Source organism: Setaria viridis, chromosome 8 (genome assembly GCF_005286985.2).
Source record: "Setaria viridis chromosome 8, Setaria_viridis_v4.0, whole genome shotgun sequence".
Classification (NCBI taxonomy): domain Eukaryota; kingdom Viridiplantae; phylum Streptophyta; class Magnoliopsida; order Poales; family Poaceae; genus Setaria; species Setaria viridis.
Genome location: NC_048270.2, coordinates 36,400,018 through 36,408,662, shown reverse-complemented (window position 1 = coordinate 36,408,662; position 8,645 = coordinate 36,400,018). Strand labels below are relative to the sequence as shown.

At 47.2% G+C, this 8,645-nt stretch overlaps 1 pseudogene; it reads left to right on the top strand.

The window, feature by feature from the left end:
• Window positions 1-1,853: 1,853 nt before the first annotated feature.
• LOC140220302 (uncharacterized) lies at window positions 1,854-2,944 on the top strand (annotated as a pseudogene).
• Window positions 2,945-8,645: the final 5,701 nt, after the last annotated feature.

The following is an 8,645-nucleotide window of genomic DNA, read 5'->3' as shown; positions in this document are numbered from 1 at the left end:
AGTGGAATGGATTATTTTTGTTTATACTGATGTTTACATTGTACTTACCTGAGGCTGAACTAGTACTTTCATATAGTTATCAAAATTGCTGCTAAGAGAAACTCTCTCTGAAATAATTATGTAAACCAACTGCTGTGGCGAATGATTTGTCCACCTAAGATTACCTTATTATGAAAATTGGTTTGTCATATATAGAGAACATATCTCCTCTGGACATAAATCCATTCAATAAGGAAACAATATGTTCTTAAATCGAACCTTATTTATTAGCTTATTGATCAGTCCTGTAATGTTGAGAAGTGGAAATTCTCTCAAAATACAAATGTTAATGTGTCAATGGTGTGTTCAGTAATTTAATCTTTTATCCAATTATACTATTTTCTGCAGGGATCATGATCCAACACCACCTGGTGAGTTCACAAATTTTATCAACAATCATTCTCAGATGTCTCAGATGCGACCTTCTCATTTTGTCCCATCACAAGAAGAAACAGAAACCCCCCGTTCATCACTGGTTAATGATAAGTGTATTAATATCGATAGTGGGGATGAACTTGTTAGGACTGAGAAATGAATCCTGTGGACACAAGAAGAAGATGTTAGGCTGGTGAGTTGCTTAATTCAGTTGCTTTGTTTTTCAATTACATTGTAATTCAATTACAGCAATATAATACTTTCTATACGATTGTAGATGAGCTAGCTCTTGGTTGCTTAATTCGTTGGACTCATCCCAAGGAGTTGATAGGAAGAATGAGCAGTATTGGCTTGATTTTATTGATACGTACAACCAAACTACTCCCGGCAATAGGAAAATAAATCTTAAGCAAGCCAAGGACAGGTGGCACAAGATAAATAGATGGACTGACCTTTTCCACAATGCTTGGATTAAGGCTCAAAGAGTTTTCAGTAGTGGATACAATGATCAAATGTGAATTAATAAGGCACATCACTTCTATATGGAAGACAATGAACTTGGGCCTTTTGTTTTAATGGATGTGTGGTATGCTGTAAAAAATGAGGCAAAGTGGGTAGCATACAATGATGGGCTAAAGGCAGCACGTAAAATAAAGGGTTCAGATAAGGAAGTGGTAGGTAAAGATTCAGATGTTGTAGATGTTGAGGAGAATGTATAATGCCCTAGGCCAATTGGGAAAAAACAAGCTAAAAAGGCCGCCAAGGAAAATAAAACCAAGTAAGCTTTGTGATTGTGGTATTGAGGAGCTCCATATACTAGGAAGAATCCAATCTGAAGATCATGCAAACCGGGTTAAGGTATTGGAAGTACAGCAAAAGTTATCATCTGACAAGCTTGAAGCAGCAAAGTTTGCTCATCTTACAGCAAAAGAGCAAAAGGAGGCAGCAAAAGACCAAAAGGAAGCAAAAAGGTATGAAGGCTAGGATGTTTGAGACCTATAACCGTCTTCTCTCACAAGATGTAGGACTAATGTCAGACGAAGAAAAGGCTGATCATGCAGCAACAATGAAGTATTTGAAGAAAAAATTAGTTGATTAATTTAATTAAGGTTTGCTTTAATGTATCTGAAATTATTTTCTATAGCATCTAACAGCTTACTTTCTCAGTTGCTTGACAGTTTATGATGTATCTTGCAGGTGTTGAGTCACATTGAAGATGTTCTGATCAAGAAGGCTGTTGGATGTTTGAGACTGTTCTGATCACAATTTTTCTTCCTATCTAGCATATTTTCTAAATATGAACTTGATCCTATTTTCAGTTTGAGTAAGCCTGTGTGCTTGCTATTTTCTGAATGTGAATTTGATCCTATATTCAGCTACCTGTATGGACTGCATAGCTACCTGTATGTTCTGTTACGGTTCTGAAAATAGCTTACTGAATGTTCCGTAGGAGATTCCGGATGTTGAAATCTTTATTCCTTTGAATTGTGTCAGACCTCAGTAATTGGGATCCTTTTTTTACCCAAAGAGTGGATGCAACCGGTAGAGATGGACACTCACCCATTCAAAAGTGTACTGCAGCAATTCGAATGCTAGCATATGGGTCACCAGCTGACCAACTTGATGAGGTATTGAAGATTGCAGCGAGCACATCTTTACTATGCTTAGGAAAATTTTCCCAAGGAGTGATAGAGTGCTTTGGTGCGGAGTACATGCGCCCTCCGAGAAGTGATGAACTAGAAAAAAATTCTACAAAGATAATGAGTCCCATGGTTTTCTGGGTATGATAGGAAGCATTGAATGTATGCACTGGATGTGGAAGAATTGCCCTAAAGGTTGGGCCGGCATGTTTACTCGTGGTGACAAACGTGTTCCTACTATGATCCTTGAAGTAGTTGCATCACGAGATCTTTGTATATGGCATGCATTTTTTGGTACTGCTGAGGCCTATAATGATATCAATGTGCTGAATAAGTCACCACTATTCATTGAGGCAATAAAAGGAGAAGCCCCTAGAGTACAATATATTGTAAATGGAATGCAATATGACACAGGATACTATCTTGCTGATGGGATTTATTCAAAGTGGGTTGCCTTCGTGAAGACAATATCAAAACCTCAAACGAAAAAGCACAAATTATATGCACAACATCAAGAAGGGGCAAGGAAGGATGTCGAGTGCGCATTTGGTGTCTTGCAATCTCGTTTTGATATTGTTAAACGTCCGTCGCAGTTATGGAAACAGGATGATGTTATTAATATCATGCAAGCTTGTATTATCCTCCATAATATGATAGTCGAAGATGAGAAGGAGTTGATCAAAATTCCATTGGATTCGAATGACAATCCGAGTGTAACAATTGTGCTACCACCAAAAGTGAGGACAAGTGATGATCCTAACCCATATTTCATAGAGGTACTTCAGAGAAACAAGGTTATTTGTGCTCGCTCTACACATAAGCAGCTCAAGCACGTTTGGTTGAGCATATTTGGCAGCGTTATGGCCTCAAGGAAAACTAGACCTACATGAGTAATCTATTGAGTCTTTACAACTAATATATTGAGTCTTTATTATATGATCATATTATGTATTGCAAATATCAATTATTATAAATACATATTATATTTATGCTTCTATGTCAAATTCATGTGTCAATGATTAAACTCAAATTGCATTCTATTATACAAGAAATAAAATGGCTACACACATCAAATTTACACTAGATCACCAAGATTCACTACGGGAGACAGAACCTTTGCCGAGTGCCTGGGGCACTCGGCAAAGGCCTGAAAACACTCGGCAAAGCCTTTGCCGAGTGTAACACTCGGCAAAGAGCACACGGCAAATGTTGTGTCGGCAAAGCCCAGTTTGCCGAGTGTCAAAACTCGGACACTCGGCAAACATGTTGCCGACGGCCGAAAAACACTCGGCGAACAGATGGACTCGGCGAACTGCGGACTGACGGCGTCGGGTAACGGCGAGTTTGCCGAGTGCCAAACGGGTGGCACTCGGCAAACACCTGGTCTTTGCCGAGTGCCAACACTCGGCAAAGACAGGGAGTTTGCCGAGTGCCACGCGCCTGGCACTCGGCAAACACGGTCCCTTTGCCGAGTGCCGGCTCCCGGGCACTCGGCAAAGCCGGCTCTGTTTGCCGTGTGCCGGCTCCCGGGCACTCGGCAAACCGGCCCCCTTTGCCGAGTGCCATGACCATAGCACTCAGCAAAGGACCTTTCCTACACCTGGGAAATGCCCCTTTGCCGAGTGCTATGGTCAAGGCACTCGGCAAAGGACCCTCTTTGCCGAGTGTAACACTCGGCAAAGTGACCAGAACCGCCCCTTTTTCGATATTTTGCCACGTATAACGGACCCCTCTCAATTCACAATACACATATCACAGGCATTTGTAATAAACAACCACATGGATAATTCACAACCACAAGCATAATTCATAAACACCACAGGCATAGTTCAACATAAGCACGAAATAATCCATAAATCCAAGTTCTTCTCACAATTTAGTTTCCACATTGTTCACAATCAAGTCTACTTCCGTGGAGGCCAAGGAGACCACTGCGACAAATCTTGATCTTCATTATTCGAAGCCGCCGATTGATTCTGCACATAGAATAGGACATTCTAAGGTAACATCTAAAGTTGTCAAATTTAAACTATTGAAACTTAAGCACAATGTGTAAAGTGACTCACAGGAGTAGTCGTGGGTGGCTGAGGCGGAGGGAACATCATCGGCGGTGGCGGAGGCAAAGACTGTCCCATGCTCGTAGCAAAGTTCTGCATGTACTGGAACATCTGCTCCATCCTAATCCGGTTTTCCTCCTCCATCCTCCGCCGCATTTCCTCCATCTGCGCCTCCATCTGCGCCTTAATCTCCTCTTGTGCCTTCCTTGATTCTTCCACCTGGGCCTACAATATTTCATTGCAATGTTATAATGCAAAGCTAAAGTATAACAACAAACGAACGATGAATGGAAGAGAAAGAACCTGTAGAGCCTCCATCTGGAACTGCGCAGCGGTGGGTCGTGGGCGTACCGCCGGGCTCGAGTCCGTGCTCCTAGCTCGGATCTGGGAGAGAGTGGGAGTAGAGGCCGTGTCGATGACGCCGTCGCCAATCCAATATCGGCCATGCTTCTTGCCTCCTCCCACCCTCATCATGATTTCTCCATCAATGTCCTCGGAGCTCGGATCGAAGTCTGGCCCGTGAACCTCCCTAGCCATCTTTGTATACTCGCTGACGCGGCTGTATATGCTAGGGTGGCTGTATGCCTCGGACGGGTCGTCTGGGTTGAAATCTATATCGGCCGTCGCCTTGCCCTTTTTGGAGAGGACCCATGCCTTGAGCTGGGAGCAAGGTCGGCCATCATGTGACGCCGACTGCGGCAAAATACAAAATCATTAAAAATTACGTAGAACTGAACATTACAATAAAGAATTGAAGTTGCGTACCCATTTTTCTCTATATTCATCAAGGCTTAGGCTGCCTTGATGGTGTGATGCAGTCGGCATCTGCAAACGCCGCTGCCGGCAAGAAAGGTGGGTCTCCAACCACCCGGGCTCCAACCACACGTCGACCATCCTCTCCCAGCACGGCATATGCGCACGACACCACCACGGAGGCACCTACATCATCAAGCGTGTGACGTATGAAAAAGAAAATGAGCCTAATTAATCATAAATAGTAAGCATCAACGTTCTTTACTTACCCTCATGAATTGATCCTTAGTCATGTTCATTGTTCTTGCCTCCTCTTTTCTAACCTTCGTATGATTGTATTGAGCGTTGAACTCTATGATGGCCTGGATGCGCGCCTCGTAATGCATGTCCCTCACGAGCTTCTTGGCGGCTACATCACAGACGGCCTTTGCCTTGGCCTCGAACCCCTCCTGGCATCTATAGAAGTCCTGCATATACACGCATAAACAGTTATTATTTCAAGAATGTCGAAAGTAGCTGATGTATTGAGCAATTTAGTACGAGGAGTACTTACCCACAGCTCGGCCTTGACCCGCTCCGCTATGTTGGGGAATCTTCTCTGTTGACGATCAGGGACGTCGGGGGCGGTGACGTAGTGGTCCCACGTGTAGGCCGGCTGCAGCTGTCCGGCGTACACCACCAAGCCAGGGAAGTGAACCCTGCACAAAAGGCCAAGGATCCCGTTGGCCTTACGGTTGTGGTCACCCCCGCTGAGCTTAACCCAACTCCTGCACAAGTAATTAATATGAATTATTACTTTTTGTAACTTACAACATAAGAACAATTTTAAGAATATTTAAAGTTACTTACTTGGTCCCAACCGGTTTAATGAGCGGGCGTAAATGCTCAGGTATCGGCCGCTTCGGGAGGGATGAGGGACCTCGCAACCATATCTTGGCCTGGGTATCCCCTGCCTCCCCGTCCCCCTCCTGCTCCTGCTGCTCCTCCTCCTCCGCCTCCTCGTCCCCAGAGGAGTGTGCGGAAGGTACCTCCTCCTCCTCCTCCTCCTCCTCCACCTCAGGTTCAGGCGACGGGGGCCTCGCCGCTTTACCTTTCCCTCGAGGCCTCTGGACCACCTCCTGCTCCTCCTCCTCCTCCTCCTCCTCAACCCTACGTCGAGGCCTGCCTCGACGCCTCCCTCGACCACTCCCTGAACGTGACCCTGACCCTGAACCAGTCCCTGCCGCGGCCAGTCTCTCGCAAATCGACGTGAGCTTCCTGATACCGCCCACCATTGCTTAATGACCTGCAATTAAAAAGAGTACACGAGTCAGCATAGGCAAACAAAACATAATTAGAAATATATGCAAATTACAAGTAATTATAGCTAAATTATTACGAATCATACATGTATTAGAAATAATCATCATGATCGGGATTAGCTGGATCATAAGTCTCATCATCACTATCACGCGTGTCGATATAGTCAAGCTCGTGCTCCGAAGAAGGAATGTCGTCATCACTGTCATTATCTAACTGTAATCGTTGAAGTAATTCTAAGTCCTTCACATTCTGAACCTCGTCTCCACCGTCTTCTGCAACAACCCTCTCGTTGTCTACTTCCATTCCGATCGCCATGGTAGATCCACCTGGTGTAGTCTGACGTAAATCCGTTCTTCACCAGATGTTTGCCCATCTCCAGCTTGGTTTGCCGACGCATGTTTCCACATTTGCTGCACGGACACCAAGTCGATCGAGCTCCATTGACACTTGCAAACGCCCGTTCCAAGAAAGTATCCGTCTTGTCAAGCCATTCATTGGTCAACGTATTCTGACTAGTGCGACCCGTGTACATCCACTGACGATCCTCCATCCTCTACCATTTAAATAAGTAATACAAAATTCACATGGCATATACACGTTCCTATATTGTCTACTAGGTAAATATAGGTCCTAATCCCACCCGAGGATGTGTAGGTGGGTTTAGTATCCATGGTCTACTCCGACCCGAGATAAAATTTCGGCAGCACCTCCCCGCTGTTCTCCAAATACACGTCCTTGATAGGAGATTGTGTATCTAGAGAACAACAGGAAGGTGCTGCCGAAATTTTATCTCGGGTCGGAGTAGACCATGGATACTAAACCCACCTACACATCCTCGGGCTGTCCAAAAAACGTGGACAATTCGAAACAGATACGATTATAGATATGCAAAGATCTGCATATTTCCAACCGTATCTCTTTCGAACGGGAGACGCCTAACTAGGTTACGTGATATACGAACATTATACGGAAATAGAGGTGTAGCATGCCTCACCTTGCTATCCTGCAAAGTGACGAGTCGAGGACGGTCCTTGTAAGCCTCTCCTGCAACAAAAGAAACAAAGCATTGTTTAAGTCAAAATTTCGGCAGCATCTCCCCTGCACGGGGAGGTTTCCAAAACCTGCAACATAAGAAACGGCACGATGGCCGACAACCACAATCCCACTAAAGAGTTGGCACGATGGCCAACAACCACAACCACAACCACACATCTCTATTACCAACCACACCTCTCTTCCATTCATGCATTCTCTAATATTCTTCCTCTATTCTTCCTCTATTCTCTAATATTCTTCCTCTATTCTTCATTTATTCTCTAATATTTTTCCATTCAAGGAAGAATCAACATTTTCTAATTTCTACTCTTCCTCTATTCTTTGCAATGTTATCATGCATTCTCTAATATTTTCAACTTACCGGAGGGGCGGCCGGGGGACGGTGCGGCGGCCGGACGCCCAGACGAGGACGGCCGCGGGGGGCCGGCACGGGAGACCGGCCGGGGGCGCAGGGGAGGCCGGCCGGGGCGCCCGGGCGGCGGCGGCGGGTGCGGGTCGGCGGCGGCGGCGCGGGGCGCCCGGGCGGCGGCGGCGGGCGCGGGTCGGCGGCGGCGCGGGCGGGCGCGGGGGGCCGGGCGGCGGCGGCGGCACGGGGCGCCCGGGCGGCGGCGCGGGCGGGCGCGGGGGACCGGGCGGCGGCGGCGGCGCGGGCGGGCGCGGGGGGCCGGGCGGCGGCGGCGGCGCGGGGCGCCCGGGCGGCGGCGCGGGCGGGCGCGGGGCGCCCGGGCGGCGGCGCGGGCGGGCGCGGGGGGCCGGGCGGCGGCGGCGGCGGCGGCGGCGGCGGGGCGCGCGCGGGGGGCCGGGCAGCGGCGGCGGCGGCGGCGCGGGCGCGGGGGCCGGGGCGGCTGCGTGCGTGTGTGGCTAAGTGTTGGCGTGCGTGCGTGTGTGGCCGGGCGTGTGTGCGGTTCCAACTAAGTGCAGCGACCTTTGCCGAGTGCCGCTGATCTAGCACTCGGCAAAGCCTTTGCCGAGTGCTAGATCAGGGGCACTCGGCAAACATTTTTTTTTAATTTTTTTATTCGGTTTACGCAGGGGGCTGGCAGGTGGGCCGCAGCGACCTTTGCCGAGTGCCCCTGATACCGCACTCGGCAAAGCATTTGCCGAGTGCTAGATCAGGGGCACTCGGCAAACATTTTTTTTTTAATTTTTTTTATTCGGTTTACGCAGGGGGGGCTGGCAGGTGGGCCGCGGCTATGGTTGCCGAGTGTCCCAAATTGGACACTCGGCAAATAGGCTCTTTGCCGAGTGTCCCAAATTGGACACTCGGCAAATGAGTACTATTATTTCATGCCAAACTAGTTTTATTAATTAAAAGATTGTAAAGTTTGCAAAAACCTAGTCAAATTCACTAAACATTGAGTATTTCATTTTTTAAGTAATATTGTTCCATTATTTCATGGATTTATAGCTCATATTTAATTTA